The sequence below is a fragment of the Triturus cristatus genome, chromosome 6, assembly GCF_964204655.1.
Source record: "Triturus cristatus chromosome 6, aTriCri1.1, whole genome shotgun sequence".
Taxonomy (NCBI): domain Eukaryota; kingdom Metazoa; phylum Chordata; class Amphibia; order Caudata; family Salamandridae; genus Triturus; species Triturus cristatus.
Window position 1 is genome coordinate 1,207,990,219 of NC_140589.1, and position 23,347 is coordinate 1,208,013,565.

The window sequence follows — 23,347 nt, forward strand, 5'->3', positions numbered from 1 at the left end:
AGTCATTGAGATCATTGGGATTTTCCTTTCCTACAGTATGACTTCACAGTATATTCCTGGACCTGGGAATATAGTAGCTGATGCCTTATCAAGATGCCAGGCCAACTCTATTAATCTAAAGAAGTCAGAAAGAATAATTAACTCTCAAGCCTTTGTTAATCCTCCAACTTCTAGGTTTCTTAAAACAATTTGTGCTGAAACCAAACATTTCAACTTACAAAAACTAAAAATGTTTTTGCCACACCATCAAATAACACAAACTGCTGGCTTAATCTTTGTAAAAAAACCCTCTTTATTCCAGAAAAACAATCAAAAATAATAGTAACACGCCAGTGTCATGATGCATTGATTTCTAGCCCTAGAGGGCCACATGTGACAGAAGATCTTGTCAGAAGAAAATCCTGGTGGTCGTCCCTCCATCACAATGTCAATACCTTTATAAAAAGCTGTGAAGTCTGCACCCAAAACAAAGCTGAAAGAGAAAAAAAAACAGGATTATTGTTAACATCAGAAATTACTTCCAAACCTTGGGGCTGACTTCATTGTAGTTTTACCAACCTCAGAGGATTGTACAACCATTATGGTTACTACAGATTCAATTACCAATATGTCCCATTTTTCTGCACACCCCACATTGCCAACAGACTTGGAAATGCCCAAACTTTTCTTCCAAGATACATTTAAAGTTTATGGGCTCCCTTCCAAAATTGTATCTGATCAAGATCCACAGTATATCTCCCAATTTTGGAAATCTTTATGAAAAAAACTAGATATTCAAAAACCTCTGACCTCAGGTATTTACCCACAGTCAAAAGGAAAAACCAAAAGACTGAATAAAACTCTGGAGAAATTCCTAAAGTGCTAGATTTCCTCCACTCAAGATAATTGGAAAACTCTTTTCCCGGCAGCAGAGTTTGATTATAGTAATGCCACCCATTCCTCCAGTAGGTATTCACTTTTTTAGCCTTAAATGGATTCCACGTTCAAGCATTTTTAGAATTCCACAATATCCATACCTCAGTGGTCCTCCTGCATGACATGAAAATACTTTCCGTAATAGCTAAAAAAAAAAAAAAAACTCCCAACTACACACCCTACACACACTTGTTTTCCTTGTGGGTAAATGTTTTAGCACCCCACATAGGGTTATTGGGAACTCTACAAATGCTAAAATACAATACAAGACAATACCTGAAAATGCACTCATTTAGAGTGGCTCAAAATTGGAAATATGATTACCTCACATTTACTGCATCATGCTTATTTATATTAATACTAAATTACATCAAAGAAAAGCGTACACCACTTGCATGTTTGTTTTAAGGTGTTAAATAGCTTCTCTGTACATACTTGCAAAGACAAACAAGCATTGGCATAGCCTTTTGGACCTTCTAAGTGTTTAGCCAGAGCTATTGGCTTTGCTAATGTGTCTAAGCTATGTTGTTGAGTAGTGTGGCTTCTGTGCAGCATGTTGCAGAGTTATAATAAAAGAGTGTTATAAGCATCTTTGTTACCTTATTTATAAATAAGATGATATTATGTATAACCGAACAACTTATTAAAAAAGAGAAAATGAAAGTAGCGCTTCACTGGCAAACTCTGTAAAGTGGCGCTAATGTGCATGGTCGTGAATAAAACCAATCTGGCCACTTTGTGACCACTGTATCTTGCTATATTTAATTTATTTATTTTTCATATTTCGAACATTTTTTTTGCTTCTTCCCCGAATCTGCACTTTGGAATAGAAAAATATCAGAAAAAGACAACATTTCCAGCAAAAGTGTTTTTATTTTTTGAATCCATTTCACTAGGGAACAAATAAAGGAAAGGAGAGGAAGAGAGGGTAAGAGGCGTTTCTTAAAGTCACGTTTTTCAGCAAGTGAGGAGAAGCGTGACAGAGACAGAAAGAGAGGGACTAAGAGGAAGAACGAAGAGACTGGGGGTGCGGCAGAGCAGGAGAAGTAAACAGGGACTGTCCTTGTCTTCTCTGGGCAAGAAGGGAAAGACAGAGTCCTTTTCCTTCTCTGCCCTCCCCACCCGTCCACAAACGGCTGAGCCTTATCTCTAGGACTTTGCTATCTCTGCCGTCCTGGGACACATTTCTAAAATAGAAAAGTAGGGGAACGGATGGCATTAAATTAAAGACGTAGGGACACACTGGGGTGGGGATTCTCAGTGCGAGGTCTCTTTGCCGTGAGAAACCCGCAGCTGTGTGTGTGCTTGGCGGTGGGGAAGGGCGGAGGGAAGCCACAAACAAACCGGCAGCAATGGAAGCGAAAGTGAAGGCTGCCCTTATATCGATAAATCTAAAACATAAAGTGCAGCGTCCGTGGAGCCGTGCTGATTAGCGTACGGAAAGGAAAGAAGAGTGTGCAGGAAGCAACATATATTAAGAACAGAATAATGCCACAGTAACAAGGGCAGTCGCCTGGGAGGGTCCAAAATACCAAAAGGTGGGACAAATGTACCCTACCCACCAAATAAAAGCAGGTGTTTATTAAGGGCACTAACAGAAGCGATAGATAAGGGGGAAGTTTCTTCCATCACACATACCAGATACAGCATGCCTTGCACAGCAGTGCATGCGTGCTGCACTAGTCTTGACCTAAACATAACATCACTAAAGAATTTGTGTAATTTAGCGCTAGGTGGAAAATAGGTACAGAATTCAAAACTAAGGCCTGATTTAGATCTTGGTGGAAAGGTTACTCCATCACAACGGTGTCGGATATCCTGTCAGCCGAAATATAAATTCCTCAGCATCCTATGGGATTTATATTTCGGCGGATGGGATATCCATCACAGTTGTGACGGAGTACCCCGTACGGCAAAATCTAAATCAGGCCCTCAGACTTAAGACAGCTAAAAGTTGGAAGCTGGGGTTCGCTGGGACAAAAGGTAAAAGAGACCAAGAAGCAGTGGGAATTTTTCAGGAAATGTAAAAAGAGTAGCCTGATGGGCTAAAGCCATGAGAAAAAAGTCCGTAAATAGAGTTGACTTTGGCACTGAAAAAAATGATTCGATCGCAGTAAAACTGTCTTCCACACTTGAAGTGTCATACAGTCACTGCATAGGGATGCATAAAGAAAGACTGGCATGTGTCAAGAAGCCTATCATGGAACCTTAAGCGGCTGAGGGAGTGCAGCATTTCCTCTGGAATTCATCTCTTCTACAAGACTGCCTCATTCAATTCTAAATACGAAACAAGCCAAGCCTTAATGTCAGCCCTTATAATCCACAACGTGTGTTCTTCAAAAAGTAATTCGGCTCAGCCTTTGCATCTTTTTGACAATATACAGTACAAGAACTTAGGGGTCTATTAGGATGGCGGATAGACGTCCGCCGCCGGGCCGATCGCAACTTGGAAAACCGCCAGTCACATTAGCATGGCGGTAATGACCGCGGCGGTGATAAATTCCTCCCGCCACTTTTCTGCCGGTAGCAGTCTGCACACATTCATGGCGGGCGGAGCTGAACTGCTAAAATGGGGCCAGTGCAGGGCCAGGCTCCGTCGGCATGATTATGATGCCGGTGGTCGCCAGCCTCTCCGCTGCGGTGGAACCGCCATGGAAAGGCATGCGGAGAATGTCTCCGGGGGACCATTGCCAGCCCCCAATGTGTTGGGGTGTGTGGGTGCACTGGGTACCCCCCTATACCCCCCTAACTGTCCCTGTACCAGGTGGCAGGCACTGTGCAGTGCCTGCCACGCAGTGCAGGGATATGCAGCACATGCCCCTTTTGACATAGCGGCGGTGCTTCTGGCAGCAGCAACCCCCGCAATGTTAAAGGCCGCGATCGTACCTCCGCGGTCGGATTTCGACTGCTGGGCATACTAATTGGACCGGCGGTTAAGCCACAGTCCTGGCGGACGGTCTTTTCCCGCTACCATGGCGGTCGGGGTGATTTTCCGACCGCCATCCTGATAGACCCCTTACTTTGTCTTTGACAGGCAATGACAGTTTGCAACTTAGCATATACAGCTTGTCCTTGTCAGGGTCTACACATTCAAAATGTAAATTGCTGTGAGTAAACCCATTTCTAGCCTCTGTGATTATGTTTGGGGTGGTTTTTATTTTCATCCTCATATTTCCTCACCTCAGGAAGTTAATTTAAGAGCTCAGTTTGTTTTCCCTATTATTTGCCACAGTATTAATTCTCAATTAGTTCTTTCTTCCATTTTTAGGTCAAGCCTACCAGACATCACCAAGCCTACCAGACAGCACATCTGCCTGTTTACAAACCACCCAATGTGGGCTTACTGAGAGCTTACCCCAGTTCTAGCCCACCCACTGCTTACCATTGGTTGGATTTAGTGTCACTCACATTTCCTTTCTCCTTATTTGATGGCTTTCTGCGTTGCTGCTTGCCATTTTTCTGTTTATCCCTTACCTGGAGCATAGCCTTTTTTACCATTTCTCTGATAGGCTAGCTTTTATACATTCCACTGCTGACATTTAGCTAACTATTATTTTCTTTCAACTTATGCACTCCATGTGAATGTCTGTGTTTTCTAGCTGTTTTCCTCATGTGCTTCTCTCAGTGCCGTGCTCTATATTGTTCTCTCCTGTCTGCTCTATTTTGCTCTCACTCACCTGTTTGCTTCTCTTCTCCCCTTTCTTGTGTTTCTCTCTCACTCCGCTTCCAGGTTGTGAGGACTGAGAATCACGAAGCAGCGAAGCCATGAGCCATAGACTTGAGCGCCAGGAGCCACAGCCGCAGAGGGACAGTGGCTCGAGGGCAGACTCGAGGAGAGGCAGAGGCGAAGGCAGTGAGTGGGGGGAGAGAGCGAGGCGCAGCAACCTATTATGAAAACCTGCTGTTACCACCCCGCTCTCCTGTGCCACTGCAGCTGTGCCATCACCGCACAGCTAGTGCTCCGAGGCACCCCCATCCCCAGCCCAAGCTCCAGTGTCTCTGGAGGTGGAGGAGGAGGCAAGTCAGACACAAGGTATAGACAGGGTGGTAGCAGAGGCAAGTTGCGGGAGACTCTGAGTCCTTCAAACACTGACCAGCGTGTTCCGGTTGCTTTGCACCTTCCTTGCCATTCCAGTACTGTCTCCATGCCCCACTATTGCCAGTTATTGTTCCCTGCTGTTGCCTACTGCTAGCGCTCCAATCCACCTCCAACTGCACCTCTTGGAGATAGCAACAGAGACAGCGAGGCAGCGAGTGGTGCAAGCGGGGGAGGGCATGGAAGGGCAGTTGAAGGAGGCCCAGAGGCCCTGTGGCTCGTTCAAGGAGCAGAGGCGGTCAGCATCAGGCTGGTGCGGCAGGCTCCCGTCGGGGGGGATTTCGCCCTGAGCAGTCGCTGAATAGACACCACAACATCTTCACACAGCCCCTTACCTGGAAATAGTGAGGGAAGGGATAAGGGGGTGAAACAGAGAGGCCCCTTAGTGCCACAAAACCCCACACTTCCGGAACTCAAGGAAACGACAAACAAAGCAAAACAAAAAACGCTCATGGAGCATCAATCTAAAGTATCTGAACAAGAAGGTCACCCAAGGCGACTGCTCTAATATAACAGTGCGGTAAAAGCCCAAAAGAAGGAGTGAGATCGAGAAAAAACAAATCAACAGGAAAAAAAACCACACAAAAAATCTATCTTTAATACATTTTGCGTGATACTGTGCGTCACCAAGGTGCATCAAGTGGCATGGAGCCAACACGGAGCTAACCGTTTATCAACATTAACACTGAGCAGGAAGCTAGCAGAACAAACATAACAAGCACAACAAGCAAACTATTAAAGGAATTAGGAACAAGTCAACCCGACAGATATGATATCGGGTAGAGTAAGAAGGTCCATTGCAAAGCCAAAGCCAAAAACAACCAAAGGAGAAGCTATCCCTAAAAGTAGCATAAAAAAGGAACCCTTACATAAGGATAGCAAAGACACCAACATTTGTTCCATTGCTAGTAGTACAAACACAAGCAACGCCTGTAGTCCAGGAGCTACAAAATCCCTAAAACCACAAGCCAATTGAAGATGGAAACAAACAACAACAAAACAAAAGAGATTATAAATATAGAGGGGGTGTCTCACAGAAAGAGCCTGTGTACATACCAGCCAAAAATCTTCACAAAGTTCACATTTTTGAAAGACCCTGGCACAGCCCTCTATTAAAAAAATTATTATATTAAGGGCTTACAAACCCGACTACAACCAGGAAGAATAGAATACCCCTCAGACAAACCACTTCAATCGACTGGATTGTTGACAGATACAATGGACATGGACATGGACACAACAGATAGAGATATCAGAACAAAATGTCAGACCAACAATCCAACAGGGGATAGATCCTAAGGTGGACCTGCTGTGGGGACAGTCAGCAGCTCAACAAGTAGCCCAACAAGAAGTTCTCAGGACAACAAAAATCCTATCTGTGGAAACAAGGGTCAGTTGGCCATAGAACCTACAAATATTCCAAAACAAGGGAGCATCAAACACCCAAGGGATCCTCAAAATACTCCCCCGAGCAGGACCCCCCCAGACAGGACAAAACGCTTGGCCCATAACACCACATCCAAAAATTTGCTCTCCACTAAAGACAACGATTATACAAACCGACACCTCGTCACTTCACAGTCAACCATTAAACAACACCCCAGTTGATTGTTCCCTGCCCCTGCCACATGAAGACTCGCATCTAACGGATAGGGACATGACTTTCCTTGCATCACAGAAATGGGAGGAACTTGTTGCCTCATACAACTTAAAGCCCACCTCAAATCAACCTAGCGTAAAAGCAACTAGCGCGTCCAAAGCAGTGAGTAACAACTCTACAGAAATAATCCCTAGAGAACCAATCTGGGCAACCTTACTAAGCTTTATGCAGCATTCAGCAATGGCACTTCAGTATCAATCACACAAATTAGACATGCAGCTTACAGTTCTCCAAACACTAGCAGATTTCACCTCTGAGATAGATAGAAAGCTAGCAGACCTCAATGGGCTTATTAAACGGGGGCAAGAAGTCGCACAATCAACTAAAATCTCACAAATAGGCTGTATTTGTGCCCCAATTATTAATAAACTTTCCACATTGCCATCAATGTTAGGAAATCTCCTAACAGACCTCAAAACAAACACCATATCGCATAACATCACTGAAACCATCGAGGTAAGCAAAACCCTGACTGAACGAACAATCGGAATAGACACAACGATGACCAGGCGCTAACACATGGGGAACCTACCCACTAGTTTAAATCAAATACCAGAAGGTTCCACACTATTAAACTCAATCGAGAGTGTGCCGGTAAAGAAAAATGCATGATTGCAAAAGAGTGCCACAAACAAAACAGGAAGGGCAGGAACAGGAAGGTAGCCACCCTGGGCCACTGTGGGGAGGACCAGCCCATGACAACCTCTGTGGAAACTGAGGCATCTAGGCAAGCCGGACCCCCACCCTGGGCGATAGGACAGAACATCTAAGTACGGGACTTAATGTCACTCTGGACCCAAGCATGCAGCAAGTTCTAAAGTCATCAACCCAAACTGCCACAAAAGGTGATAATCAATGGGGTTATAAACAGACAAGTAAACAACTAGTGTTAACAACACAAGGATTTAGCACAGCAACCTGCATGCAACAAAGCCCAAGAATTAAACAGAGAGGTGAGCCTTTGAACAGCCCTAGGGAATTGGGACAAAGGCCGCAAAGGGAGATTACACAAGGCAGGAACATGCCGATAAAAGACCAGGACCAGTTGAGCCCCTAGGAGCTAGTAATGCCAACCAAGGAGCCAGAAACGCCAATTCCACCCCACAAAGTCTAACACATCTTGAAGCAACTTCTCATCAGAAAACCTTGGCCAAAGATTCAAAGGAGACAGATACCATCATATTCTATCCAGAATACAAATCGAGGGGAAGAGTAGGCACACTAAATAGGGGGAACATATTACGGCTAATGCACTCCATCGAGAGCCTAGGAAAACTAAGCTCAACAGACCTGCTCTCAATTGAATTCCAACCAACTAATAATCAGCAGTGTCCAGAAGCAGCTAGGACAATATGGAACACTAATGAGACAGTTAATACAATCATGAAGGAAGTAAACACATTCTCACAGTGGGGCATAAGAAAAGAACCTGAAAAAAAACAGCCTACCCAACACCACTTCTAAATGGATACAATAACGAACCACCACAAACTGTCACATCAATCTTAAAGGGAGCACGCAGTAGCTCCCCAGGATCCTATCTCACCCACTTTAAGACCACCAACTTAAGCATTGACCTTGAGCCAAAGGGCCCAACATCACTGTGAGCAGACATTAGCTAGATACAGATACGGCAAACAATAACAACCGAGCGCACCCAATGACAAGGGATGCCCTGCCCCAACACCATCAACGGCGGAGTCAAGGAAAATCCGTATGTGCATCTGGAACATTAATGGCCTGGCGAATAAGATGAAGGAAAATGAGGTACTAAATTACTTAAAGACATTTGATTTGATACTACTTTAAGTAACCTGGGAGGATCATGAGATAGAGCTACAGGGGAACACGTCACAATTCGCGCCAGCAAAAAAGCAATCCAACTTCGTCCATCGTTCAGGAGGTCTTATGATATTCGTCTCAATACTCACAATAGGATCAATTGCATCGAAAGAGGCACAAATGTCAGCCCCAAGTGCCATACAGACGGTAACCACAACATTCAAATTGAATGAGGAAGACCAGCTAATCCTAATAATTAACACGTATATGCACCCGAAGCAAAGGTCAAAAGCTGCTAAAGAACTAGTTAAAGAACTGATAAGAATCATAGATGAGCAGGACGCAGAGTACATCATCCTGGCAGGCAACTTTAATCTCCACCTCTTTGGAACTGCATCAGAAGAGGAACTAATACAGGAATTAACCACAGTGTGGGGGATACCGAATCACGGCCCAGCATACTCAAACAAACCAACAAGATGTTCAGCCTATTTACTTCAAGAACTGGAACAATTAAATATGAGAGCTCTGCATGGGCGATTTAAGGAGGATAACCCGCTGGTTCCAACTTTCCACTCCACAACCACCTCCTCCTACCTAGACTTTACCTTCGTGACTCTCCCTTTGTTCCACAACATCCACTCATTCAGAATGGGTGATAACGAACAAAGTGATCACTTGCTGCAAAAAGTGATATTAAAAGCAAACATAGGACACAAAATGGAGGCATGCAAAACTGTTGGCACAGAACACACCTCAGATTTCAAACGAATAAGGTGCAAGCACAATATGATTTAGGAATTTTCCAAAACTGCAAAGACACTTCTCTGCCAAGAAAATGATATGACAACTCAACCAACAAAAGTTTGGGAGAATTTTACAATGGCTCTTGGGGAGAAATTTGCCACCAGGACAGGAACGAAAACTGGAAAAACAGCGGTCTTTTTGCTTGGAAAGGCAACAACACTGGAGACAAGGAATCTTAAACGTACAATAAACCAAACACTAGGGCAGCTACGTAAAACTCCTCAAAACTTAGCCGTGCAATGCGATCTACGGAAATTGAAGGCAATAATATAAAGGAAGAAATGGGATGAGAAAAGCAAGAGAATGAAAAATTTTGTGCAAGGATATTGCATGACTCTAAACTCAAGAAAAGCGCCAAGTTCTTCAACGACCAGTCCACCAAGGAATAAATTCCAATACAACAGAGGCCAATTGGGCGAAATACCTATATAACCATTTTAATGACAGCGTGCAAGAGGAGAATTTGGCTGAGGAGAAATCTTGGGCCATCTGAAGGACAGAGGTGGCATGACCTAAGAAAAAACTATACGAAAGGCCCGCGAGGGCACTTACAACGATGCTTCCCCAATTAGACAAAAACACCTGGAGTAGAAGTAGCAGCTGCCTCAGAATCATCATTGAATAGCAATGAAGACCGCCACAAAATAACAGTATCACAGATAAAGTCACAAATGGCTAAAGGGAAGCTAGAAGGAGCCCCAGGCCCTAATGGAATACCTCAGATGCTGTATAAGCATGATGCAGAATACTGGAGCAAAGAACTGGTCCCAGTCTTCAAGGATATACAGGACACATAAACAACCCTGGAATCATGGAAAAGATCGATGATTAGCCCTATCTACAAGCAGGGCGACAAGAGTAGTCCAAACAATTACCGACTTGTCGCCCTAATCGATATAGAAGCTAAGTATTATGCAGTAATAATCCTGGAAAAACTAACATCCTGGGCATCTTCAAATTACATCATCCCCATAAACCAGACCGGGTTTTGTAGAAGTAAGGGAACCACTACTAACATTATGGCCAGTGCTTAATTTGGGCCGGAGCTTTCCGGTGCTGAGCACCGGCACTTAATTGGTATCCGGTGCTCGGCACCGGCACCTAATTTTCAAGACCACACTTAGGGCAGTTTGCCACAAGGTGGCGCTGCTCATGTAATTTAGAGATTAGCAGTATAACAGTGTTTAGAAAAACAATATACATTAAAAAAATTACTAATACCTGCCTCCCCAGCCATTCCTTTAGCTTTTGGGACCTGGAATAATCTGAACTGTCGCATTCACATGCGATAGAGATGGTTCGTAGTTGTTTTGGCAGTGATGACAGGAGCGATGGGTGGTGCAAGCTGCAGTGGCCTCCTGGTCAGAGCCCTGGCACTTCATATTTTACAAATTAAGCGCTAATTATGGCACTAGCTCTGCTGACGGATGCCGCCAAAGTGGCAAAGTACCCCCTATTCTTATGCTTCATAGACTAAAGCGCAGCATTTGTCCACGTAGACCACGCTAAACTATGGCAGAAATTGGATAAGTGGGGGATACCAAAACCCCTATTAAATCAGCTGATATTGCTACACACCGACACATGGGTCAAGATCAAACTGGGACCTGGGACGCACTTTTCAAGGCCAATCAACACCTCTAAAGGGCAGAAGCAAGGGTGTGTTCTAGCACCCTTGCTTTTTAACCTCTTTATGGCTGACCTCCCCGGGGAGTTGGACAAGAGTACATCGCATGCCCCAAGATTGGGAAAAAATACGCTGTCCAACCTTTTTTAGGCAGATGATCTGGTGCTGATAAGTCAGACTCCAATTGGTCTGCAACATCTCCTGAATACCACTAATAATTTCTCATAATGTAAAGCATTAAATAATCAACCTAAAGAAAACAAATATTATGACAGTAATTTATCATAAGAGGAAAAAGATTAATTTGTACTTGGACGGGCACTGTCTAGACCGGGTAACTAACTACAAATACCTCTGAGTCCTGTTGGACAGCAGAGGCTCGTTCAAACCCAAAATGGAGGCAGGAAGGGCACCATGAGCTTTCTAGCAACAAAGCCTCTGCGAAAAGCACTGCCAGACCTAACCCTTGACCCCCTACTGCAGGTGATTCAAGCAAAACTACAACCAATGCTAACATACAGGAGAGAATCAATGCAAGGGAGAGATGCAATGGCCCTATATAAAACAATTACCAGCACGTACAGAGTAATCTTCCATCTACCAAGCAATGTGTCACCGTTCCAAATACGCAAACAATTTGAGCTACAGAAACAATCGGTGGAAAGGAGGGGTGCATGCGCATACATAAAAAGCTGCCATAAGATCAGGGGGTCTTATGCAGGATCCCTAAACTCGCACCTTTGGAACGAGCTGTCATGCCATGGAAAATCGCTCGCCAGAGAGTACTTGCTTGATTCTCTAAAAAGATTGTAACTGACCAACCTTTGGGCAACCTCTACAGATCACCAGAGTTTTAAAAAGACTGTAACAAAAATAACAAGAATGGTATCTATTACAGATGATAAGGAAACACTGGCTAAAAGGGTATACGGCTGGACAGTGCTTAATGACTACAAAACTCTTCAACCTCAAATTTATTTAAAAACAGGAGTTAAAATGAGGATGAAAAAAAATTCCTAAAGCTACATTTAGGCATCTTACCAATCCTCCCGCACTTGCCGCCTTGGAAAAGGAGACCAGGAGAGCAGACCTGCCGCCTTTGTGGAAAAGGAAACGAGGACCTTGTGCATGTCATCTGTATCTGCCCTACTCTAAAGGACATAAGACACACCTCACTCCGTCCAATATTCAAACCGAGTGGCATTATAACCTGCAGACAGGCAGTAAAGCTGTGTTTTAACCTGGCAGAAACACAGCTAAACTGCTGGCAGAAACACAGCTGAACTGCTGACTTACAAAACATTTTGATGCAGTGGAAGAGAGACTCAAATGCAAATCACAGGTGAACAGTGAATAGCAAATCAGTTGGGCTATTTTCAATTGTCACTGTAACTCGTCCATGCTACTGGTTGGCCAGACTGTGCAGACCATGTTTACACCCTGAAGCATAGGCACTTTAAATCTGATTAGTCCTTTGAAAAAGCCCTAAATTGACATCCGAACTGAAAACTGGGAGCAGCTCCCACTTACACCGTATTACCAGCAACCTCAATATAAAAGACTGTAAATTCTGATATGAATTAGTCGCTGTATATATTGAAGGAAGGAACATTTTTATGTGGATTTTGACATGTCGGTTACATTTTTTATAATGTGAGTTTTAATTAACTGAACAATAAAACTATTCCATTCATATAGCTGTCTCACTGATGTGCTTTTCTACCTCCCCCTCCCCAGTCTGGGTCTTGCACTCTCGTCCTTGTGCTTCTCTCCCCCACCTGCACTCCAAGTGACTCTCTCTTGCCTGTGTTGCTCTCTCTCAATTGCTGCCCCCCCCACCCTCTGGGCAGCTTCCCCACCTGCGGTGTTGACAGGGCCGGCTTTAGTGCTGGTGGCGCCCTGTGCGACAATGTTTGTTGGCGCCCCCCCCCCCAATGACCACCTCCACCACGGATTCTCTCACTAGCACCCTTTAACAGTGACCAAGTCTCCATAACCACACTCTCTCAGATGCATTGAATTAGTTATATAGCGCCACTCATACCAGTGTAGGGTGTCCAAGCACTTTGCATCACACACACATTACACAGAGACAATCAATCATACGTGTGTAAATAAGTGTATAGGAAATGTTACATAAGCCAAAGGACTGAAAGTGTAGGAGTCACATGTCATCCATACTGGTAGGCAGTATAGTTTAAGAGTGCTTGTTGTGGAGAAGCACAAACTCAGAGTCAAAAAAGAAACAGCATAGTTGGGAGTTTTCTTTAATAATAAGAATCGATTTCTAGCCAAATTAACCCATTTTGCAACATTAATTAATGTTCTAATAATGTATACTTTGCAGTGTGTATGTAGTTCAAGGGTGAAAGTAAATAGTTCACTATTCTATATTAGGACTTTAAGTTATAAATTGCAAGTAACAAAAGGATGCCTCTTTTGAAAGCAGTAACCTGCTGATCTGTTTACATCATACGCACTCTGTAATCTACTTGGTGCACGTTCTTTGCAGCAGGCATATTAACCCTCTGCACTAACTTCAACTAGGTCAAAACCTCAACTATACAAAATGCTGATCTCTCTCCAGGAAGATAATTAATCACACGAGTTATCTTGACATTTATGTGAGGCCTGGCAATTGCTGGCGGAAAGAAACGCTGCAGCAGGTGCTTCAAAAGCATAATAAACTTTCAAACACGGCGCCCCCAGGAAGCCAGCACCTGGTGCGGTGGCACCGGTCGCACCGCCCTAAAGCCGGCCCTGGATGTTGATTTGATCTGTGTTGCTTTGCCTTCCCTCCTGTGGTGTTGCTTTCTCTAGACTGCTGTCCTCTCTCTCTCTCTCTGTTGCTTTCCCTGTCTCTCTGCTGCTCCACTTAAAGAGTAAAGCAAATATGCTTTGTGCAACTTTTGTTCATTTAACAAGCCATCTGCCATTGGTAAGTAAAAAGAAGGAGCCCACGTCATTGGTAGGAAGTGCACATGCATGCGCTTGCAAAATTATGGAGCCTCAGTGCCTTGTCTTTGTTTTTTAGCCAGGCTGTACAGCATTGGCAAAGCTGCAGAGCATTGCCCAAAAAATTGGCAAACCAAATAGGTTCCAAAAGTGAGAACTGTTGGTTTGCAAATGCTTCTTAGGAAAGGCTTTACAACAGCTTCAGTAGTCTGTCCAGCCTCATGTAAACATTAGAATTCATAGAGAAAAATACATACCTATACACATACATAGGGGGATTTGCGTCAGTCCTCTTTAAACAATGGTCTCCTCAAATGTCTTCCACATTTTGCTTCCGTCCACCACAGCACACACCACGGGGCAATGGCCCAGCCCAATTCAATCACAGGCTCTCTTACACTGTGATGATGCCATTGTGCATGCTCACATGTGCACAGCTGCCCAAAACATAGTAAACTTCATGACCAGTACTTTGATGATGAGACTTCCTATCCATTAATTATTCTTTTTAGGTCTGGTTTGCCTTAGAAACTGTCACTGACTTCATGTGATGAACAGAAAAAGAGTTTTAAGAAGCACAAGTGGGTAGGGCCTTTGATTCCAGCTAAATGTTGTGCATGTATTATGTATTTGTGCGGCTGCGGGATGTGCTCATGCAGGGAGAACATAAAATGAGCAAAACGTGAGTTGTGTAGGTGCAAGGTTTCAATGTGTCTGTGTGAGTACAGATTGAGCGGTGGGCCTGTGTGAGTGCTGCTTGAGTGGTGTACCTATGTGAGTTAATGGTGGCTGTGTACTTGCATGAGTGCAGGGTTAAGGGAGTATCTATTTGAGTACAGAGAGCAGAGTACTGCAAGTGCAAGGAGAGCAGAGTTCCAGTGTGTGTGTAGGGTGAGCTGGGTGCCTCTGGGGGGGGGGGGGGGGGGGGAAGTGCCTGAGTGCAGGTTGAGTGGAGTCTGCATGACTACATGTGAGCAGTGGGCCTGAGTGTGTATTAAGTGTTCAGGGTGAGTGGACTGTCTATGACTGTGAGTGTTGGGTAACTGGAGTGTCTGTGCGACTGCTGGAGGAGGGTCTATCTGTAGAAGTACTGGGTGAGCTGGGCCTGTGAGAGTGTGGGCAGTGCCTGGGGGTGCATGGGGGGTGTCTGTATGGGTGTGGGGTTTACTGTGTGAGTACAGAGTGTGTTGGGCCTTTGTGAGTGCAGGCAGAGTGGTCTGTTTGCAGGAGTATAGTGAATTGTGCCTATGAGAGTGCAGGGTGTGCGGTGTTCCATTGTGAATGCAGGGTGCAGTATGTTAACGCAAACCCTATTAGCATTGACAATGCATGTTTATTCTTTTAGTCAAGTCTTCCTTGTAGGTTAAAACTATATGTTCAGGTTTCTGTAATGCAAAGCAAATAGTATCTTTTCTTTGGCCCAGTAAGAATCACATTTTCCTGTAATGTTCATTAAGACAAAAAAGAGTTTTTACACCTAAGGGCAAGCATTTCACCACTAAGCTTGGGCTTGTTTTTGTTTTTTTGTTGTTATTTTGGTGGCACAGGCTTATGATGAAAAAAATAACGATCACAACAGCTTTCCAAGGCTGGACCTATTGGCTTTGCTTTAGTGTTGTTATTGTATCTGGATGCTTTGTTTGACTTATTTGATTCAATTTTCAGCCTTACTTGCCCTTTTTAGTTATACTAAATCTGTTATGGTTTTTTTTTTGCCGAGTTTTTATAGCGCGAACTTGACCCGAATCGGGTATCAGAGCGCTTTACATAGCACCAGTTACATTACATGAGGACACACATTCATTTTGGTTAGGCATAGGGAGATTAAGTGATTTGCCCAGAATCACAGAGTGTCCAGGGTTATTTCCGAGACTCGAGCACAGTTCCCCAGATTCAAGGTCGACAGCCCTAGCCATTAGGCCAACTCCTCTCCCTAAGTTAACACTCAGCATGAAATGAGAGAGGCTCAATGAGGGGTGGCCCACATCCCTTCATTTAAGGGGTTGCTGCTGCAACCCATGTTTTGCAGTTGTAACCGGTGGTGCTGTCTTTGTGATCCCTGGCCTCAGAGGTAGCAACATCAGTGGCAAGAACACAAGGGCTCTACGCTCATTGTTCGACCTCTTTTTTATTATACTAATAATGAATACCAGTCTTTCATCCCAGTCATTGTAGTAAAATGGAGCACCAGGAACTGGAAGACACCATTTGATGGAAGTTTAAGTAAAAAGAAATTGCTTTTAAATATGTGGGCTTGTGTGAGAGACTGTCTATGTGTGGGGATGAGTGTCTGTGTGAGCATGTGTGTGAGTGAACATGAATGAATGAGAGTGAGTGATCTGAGGGTCCAGTAAGTGATCATGAGTGAGAGCGACTGAGAATGAGTGAGTCACAAGGCGAGACTGATCAAGGCTATGACTGCCTACATGTGATATTCTGGAGCAATAAACAGTAGAAATGTTCTTAGCTCCTTGATATGCCAGTAAGATGCCACTAACAGGAAATGCTTATTCCAAAACCTGTGAACAATTACAGACTCTTTTCATCCAACAGCAATGAAAATATGTACACCATATTGCTGGCAAATGGGTTGAAATAGTTAAGGACCAATCAATCAGTGCATCCACTAAGAGAGGGTTGATTTCATGTAGATACCTGTTGGACCTGACTTTAGCTGCCTTAGGGTCAGCTGACGCCGAGATGAAGAATACAGGCCCTTTGACTTTAGTGACAGTGGAAAACAAGAACGGGTTTGCAGGGAACATTTTAAGTATCAATGGCTGAAAATAGCACAAATAGATTTTGGAGCAAAATGTCCAAATACTTCAAAAGTACTCTGTCTAAGGATGAGGCTTGGAGGGCAAATTGGATGCTTACACAAGGGAGTTCCTTGTCTCCTTTGCTTTTTGATGGATATGCATAGGAAGCCACGTGCATAAAATGCTCGAGCTACCCTGGAAATCACACCATTCATGTTCAGCCATAGACACTGTGGATTACATCTAACTCGGGTGATTTAGTCATATATTCACCAGATTTCTATCCAGCTTACAACAGACTTTGAGAAAATAACTAATTTTGGAAAACCCTCTGGGTGAAAGCTCGATGCAGAGAAACTGTGGAAGAAAAAAAGTAGATTCAATATTTATTAATATATTTAAGGCATAACAGGGAAGAAATATTAACAGTAAATTGCAGGAAACTGGATAAAACGAGAGTTTGTTTGACACTGGGACTTTATTTTGAGCTTTTATAGAGATGACCACGGTCTTAAAAAGATTGCCCCTTTGTATATCAATTTTCTATTTCTACGCAACATCGATTTTGAAAGGTACACGTTCCACACAGCATGCCAGCAACTAGAAGAGAGCATGGATGATTTCGCGACAAGGTTGCGGAAGTTGGTGACATACTGCGAATTCGATAAATTCGACAACGAAGAAGCAATACGAACGCGCTTCATCGTAGGGTGTTTGTCAGTAGAGTTCAGAGCACGCATCCTAAAAGAACCAACAACACTTGAGAAAATACTGACGATGGCCCGCACAGAAGCACGGGCCACGCAGCATGCCAAACAAATACAAATTGGAAAAGAAAAGGGAGAAGCGATGGCACATCGGATGACGGAACATTTCAAAAGGAACGACAACAGGGAGCAACAACATCACAGGAAACAAGCGGTCACCTGCTACAGATGCGGCTTTGACTTCCCACACGTTGGCACCTGCCCAGCAATGGGCCAGAAATGCAGAAAATGCAATAGGGACAATCACTTCGCAAGCACCTGCATGAGCAGGCAATTCAGGAACGAGAGGGGACGAACAGCAAGACAAGGGACAACAGGCACCAGACACGCCAGACATATGGAGACAGCAGAGAGAGGCTCGTCGGAAGAGTCGGATGAACAGACGACGGCTGGGAGAGAAGCACGGCTATACCTCATGTCCGACACACCCAAAGAAGGAAGACAGCAGGAACACATCCAGCTGGTGGAGAAACAGCAAATAAAAAAGACGGCCACAGTAGACATCGACGTCGGGCGCCACAGAACAAAATTTGTGCTAGACAGTGGTGCCACATGCAACATAATGCTGGGTCTGGTGGCTCAGTGGACTAATGCGTCTGCTGCAGGGACCTGTGTTCGACCTCATGGTCACAGGTTCAAATCCCAGCGGGTCCACTCAGCCTTTCATCCATCTGAGGTCGATAAAATGAGTACTATTGAGTTGGGTAACAATAAACATCTGTTATTCAGCACCAAGATACCCGTAGTGGTGAACGTGCGCTTTATAAATACACGTGTTATGTTATGTTATGTTATGTCCGAGTACGTGAAAATGAGAACAAGGCCAACGCTATCGCCATCAACAGTAGATGTGTTCACGTGGGGATCAAAGACACCAGTAGAAAACATGGGCAAGTTCACTGAGGCGCTAACATATCAGGACGTGACGCTACAGGAAGAAATACATGTGCTGAAAGGGGACATCCAAGCGCCCTGCCTGCTGAGTAACGTGACGGCACAAGTCATGGGGCTGTTGGCGATGACGTACCACATGACAGAAAAAGAAAACATACTGCAAGAATATCAAGAAATACTGCAGGGACTGGGGAAGCTAAAAGACAAACAGGTCACCCTACACATAAATGAGGCGGTGAGACCAGTGGCACAGCATCACAGGAGAGTGCCGATTCACCTACAACCGCAAGTGGATGAAGAAATAAACAACCTACTGCAGCAAGACATAATTGAGCCTGCAGACGGGCCAACACCGTGGGTATCACTGATTGTGGCAGTCCCGAAGAAAAATACGTCCAAAATAAGGATCTGTGTGGACATGAGAATACCGAACACTGCAATATCGAGGGAACGTCATCCAGGACCTCATCTGAACGACATGATCAGCAGGCTGACAGGGGCGTGCCGATTCTCAAAGCTAGATCTATGCAAAGGGTATCACCAACTAGAGCTGGACCCACAGTCGAGGTACATAACAACATTCTCTACACACCTAGGACTATTCAGATACAAACGGCTCAGTTTTGGTATCTCGTCAGCGGCCAAAATATTTCAGGAGACAATAAGACAGGTGATACGACCAGTACACAACAGTTTCAATTACAGTGACGACATCCTAGTGTTTGGGAAATCGGACGGAGAACATGACAGCGCCTTAAGGCAAGTGTGCAAACAACTAAAGCAGGCTGGACTAACACTAAATGGAGAGAAGTGCGAGCTAGGGAGAACAGAACTGATTTTCTTCGGACACATATTCTCGGAAAAAGGGATGAGGCCTGATCCCAGCAAAGTGGAAACGCTAAAGAAGACAAAGCCACCGTCAGATGTGACAGAAATAAGGTCATTCCTAGGCCTGGCAAGCTACTGTGCCCGATACATACAAGACTTTGCCACAGTGAGCACGCCGCTGAGAGAGCTAACGAAACAGGGCCAGAAATTTGTCTGGTCTCAAGAATGCAATGAGTCGTTCGAAGAGATCAGGAAGGCTGTGATGACGGTGGAGCACCTCGCATACTTCGACCCTCGGCTCTGCACCGAGCTGACGGTTGATGCCAGCCCAGTGGGGTTGGGTGCAATATTAGCACAACACCTGCCGGGAAAGGAGTCACCAAGGAAGATTGTCTCATACGCCAGCAAAAGCTTGACAGACATTGAGAAGGCGTACTCCCAGTCGGAGAAAGAAAGCTTGGCGGTGGTATGGGCATGCGAGCATTACCACATGTTTGTGTATGGAAAGCCATTCACCATCATCACAGACCACCAAGCACTAGTAACAATTTACGGCAACCCAGCAGCAAAGATGCCGCCTCGCATTGAGCGCTGGGGCATCAGACTAATGGACTACGACTTCAAAATTGTCCACAAACCTGGGAAAGAGCAGAATCCAGCCGACTACATGTCACGGCATCCGCTGCCACATGCAGAAAAAAAGGCCTCAATGGCCGAAGAATACTTAAATTTCATGCTAAAGCAAAGCACGCCGGCACCAGTAACTCTCACAGAGATAGAGAGAGAAACGGAAAAAGATGACACACTCCGAGCGGCCAGAGAAACGACGAGACAGCAAAGATGGAGACATATAAACAACAACTGCACATGGAAGGGAGGAGTACAAAAGGAGGAGATGCTGGCCCTACAGAAAATAAGTGGGCAGCTCTCGGAGACAAACAGCGGAATCGTAATGAGGGGCACCAGGATAGTCATTCCAAGTTCACTACGACGCCAAGTGGTCAGCATTGCACACGAGTCACACAGGGGCATTGTGGCGACAAAAAAAACTGCTGAGAGAAAAGGTCTGGTTCCCGGGGTTAGATCGTCTAGTCGAAGATACGATCGCGGCCTGTCACCTCTGTCAAACGACGGGTCCGCCTGCAAGAAAAGAACCACTGCAAATGTCGGAACTACCAAGAGCAGTATGGACAACAATGGCCGCTGATTTCTTTGGACCTCTAGACGCGGGAACTTACCTACTGGTCATAATGGATGAATACTCCAGATTCCCGATTGTGCGATCAGTCTCCTCAACGTCAGCAGCCGCAACGCTACCTGTTCTAGACGACATATACGCAGCCTGGGGCTCGCCGGAGACGTTGAAAACGGATAATGGCCCTCCGTTCTCAGGAGAGGAATTCCGAAGGTTCATGGCTTACCTCGGAATACAGCACAGAAAGGTAACACCACTATGGCCGCAAGCAAACGGCATGGTCGAAAGATTTATGGGAAACATCAAGAAGGCAGTTCAGAGGGCGAAACTGTCGCAGATTTCCCTAGGCCAAGCACTATGTCAAATGCTGAGGGATTACAGAAACACGCCTCATGGATCGACAGGGAAATGCCCGGCGGAGTTAGTACTAGGGAGGACAAGCAGAACAAGGCTGCCGCAGATAGAAGGACCGGCAGCGCCGGGGCACGAAGGAGTGGCAGCAAAAGATGAGGCAGCCAAGAAGAGAATGAAGGAATATGCTGATGGAAGACGACATGCCATCAAATCACACCTCCATGAAGGAGATACTGTCATTGTACGACAGAGACAACAACGGAAGTCGGACAGTGCATTCGCCCAAGACCCATTGACGATAACACAAGTGAAAGGAAAAATGATAACAGCAGAGTCAGACAGCAGGCGAATCACAAGGAACAGCTCACACTTCAAAGGCTTGAAAGAAGAAAAAGAGGAAGAGCACGTGACAGGCACCGAAGGGATAACAACAACAAGGGAGTGCAATGGAGCAGGTGTCGCAGAAGCAACAAGGCCAAAGGAGGGCCAAGGACAGGTGGAGAGGCCAAGAAGAGACATTGTGAGACCGAAGAGACTAATAGAAGAAATGTGAAATGCCGCTCTAGGCAGCATCTCACGGGTCACATCAGTCGACAGTTCACATCCTGCAACTGACTACAAAAGAGACTGTCCCATTTTATTACTAACGAATGCTACTGTCGTAATGCCTTTGTGACAAAGGGGGGAGATGTAGTGTCCTGAGAAATGGGGCACTAGGACCCCGAGGAGGGCAGAGGGCAGGAGAGGTCACCGGACACCAGTTCCGGTCAAGGGGTGAGGGGCAGATCACAGGAAGCAGGGGACGAGGCAGGACGTGCAGCATGCTGGCTGCAGATACATAACGATACAATAAAGAATAGAAGCTGACCTGGCTGTGTGGTGGTTATTGCTGAGACGCGACGCGACAGTTACATTTTTTTATACTGTGAGTTTTAATTAACTGAACAATAAAACTATTTCATTCATATAGCTGTCTCACTGATGTGCTTTTCTACCTCCCCCTCCCCAGTCTGGGTCTTGCACTCTCGTCCTTGTGCTTCTCTCCCCCACCTGCACTCCAAGTTGCTCTCTCTTGCCTGTGTTGCTGTCTCTCAATTGCTTCTGCTCTTACTTGTTGCCTGCCCCACCACCCTCTGGGCAACTTCCCCACCTGCGGTGTTGATTTGATCTGTGTCGCTTTGCCTTCCCTCCTGTGATGTTGCTTTCTCTAGACTGCTCCCCTCTCTCTCTATGTTGCTTTCCCTGCCTCTCTGCTGCTCCACTTAAAGAGTAAAGCAAATATGCTTTGTGCAACTTTTGTTAATTTAACAAGCCATCTGCCATTGGTAAGTAAAAAGAAGGAGCCCACGTCATTGGTAGGAAGTGCACATGCATGCGCTTGCAAAATTATGGAGCCTCAGTGCCTTGTCTTTGTTTTTTAGCTAGGCTGTACAGCATTGGCAAAGCTGCAGAGCATTGCCCAAAAAATTGGCAAACCAAATAGGTTCCAAAAGTGAGAACTGTTGGTTTGCAAATGCTTCTTAGGAAAGGCTTTACAACAGCTTCAGTAGTCTGTCTAGCCTCATGTAAACATTAGAATTCATAGAGAAAAATACATACCTCTACACATACATAGGGGGATTTGCGTCAGTCCTCTTTAAACAATGGTCTCCTCAAATGTCTTCCACATTTTGCTTCCGTCCACCACAGCACACACCACGGGGCAATGGCCCAGCCCAATTCAATCACAGGCTCTCTTACACTGTGATGATGCCATTTTGCATGCTCATATGTGCTCAGCTGCCCAAAACATAGTAAACTTCATGACCAGTACTTTGATGATGCGACTTCCTATGCATTCATTATAATTTTTAGGTCTGGTTTGCCTTAGAAACTGTCACTGACTTCATGTGATGAACAGAAAAAGAGTTTTAAGAAGCACAAGTGGGTAGGGCCTTTGATTCCAGCTAAATGTTGTGCATGTATTATGTATTTGTGCGGCTGCGGGAGGTGCTCATGCAGGGAGAACATATAATGAGCATGACGTGAGTTGTGTAGGTGCAAGGTTTCAATGTGTCTGTGTGAGTACAGATTGAGCGGTGGGCCTGTGTGAGTGCTGCTGGAGTGGTGTACCTATGTGAGTTGATGGTGGCTGTGTACTTGCATGAGTGCAGGGTTAAGGGAGTATCTATTTGAGTACAGAGAGCAGAGTACTGCAAGTGCAAGGAGAGCAGAGTTCCAGTGTGTGTGTAGGGTGAGCTGGGTGCCTCTGGGGAGGGTGAGAAGTGCCTGAGTGCAGGGTGAGTGGAGTCTGTATGACTTCATGTGAGCAGTGGGCCTGAGTGTGTATTAAGTGTTCAGGGTGAGTGGACTGTCTATGACTGTGAGTGTTGGGTAACTGGAGTGTCTGGGCGACTGCTGGAGGAGGGTCTATCTGTAGAAGTACTGGGTGAGCTGGGCCTGTGAGAGTGTGGGCAGTGCCTGGGGGTGCCTGGGGGGCGTCTGTATGGGTGTGGGGTTTATCTGTGTGAGTACAGAGTGTGTTGGGCCTTTGTGAGTGCAGGCAGAGTGGTCTGTTTGCAGGAGTATAGTGAATTGTGCCTATGAGAGTGCAGGGTGTGCGGTGTTCCATTGTGAATGCAGGGTGCAGTATGTTAACGCAAGCCCTGTTAGCATTGACAATGCATGTTTATTCTTTTAGTCAAGTCCTCCTTGTAGGTTAAAACTAT

General features: G+C 45.2%; 1 long non-coding RNA gene across 1 annotated transcript in view; it reads right to left on the reverse strand.

Annotated features, from left to right (window-relative positions):
• Positions 1–344: 344 nt before the first annotated feature.
• The window catches only part of LOC146821174 (uncharacterized), a 99,668-nt gene continuing 76,665 nt past the window's right edge, over positions 345–23,347 (reverse strand). Inside the window, exon 3 of the long non-coding RNA XR_014962674.1 lies at positions 345–472. This is a non-coding gene — a long non-coding RNA (uncharacterized LOC146821174). The remainder of the gene's footprint in view (positions 473–23,347) is intronic.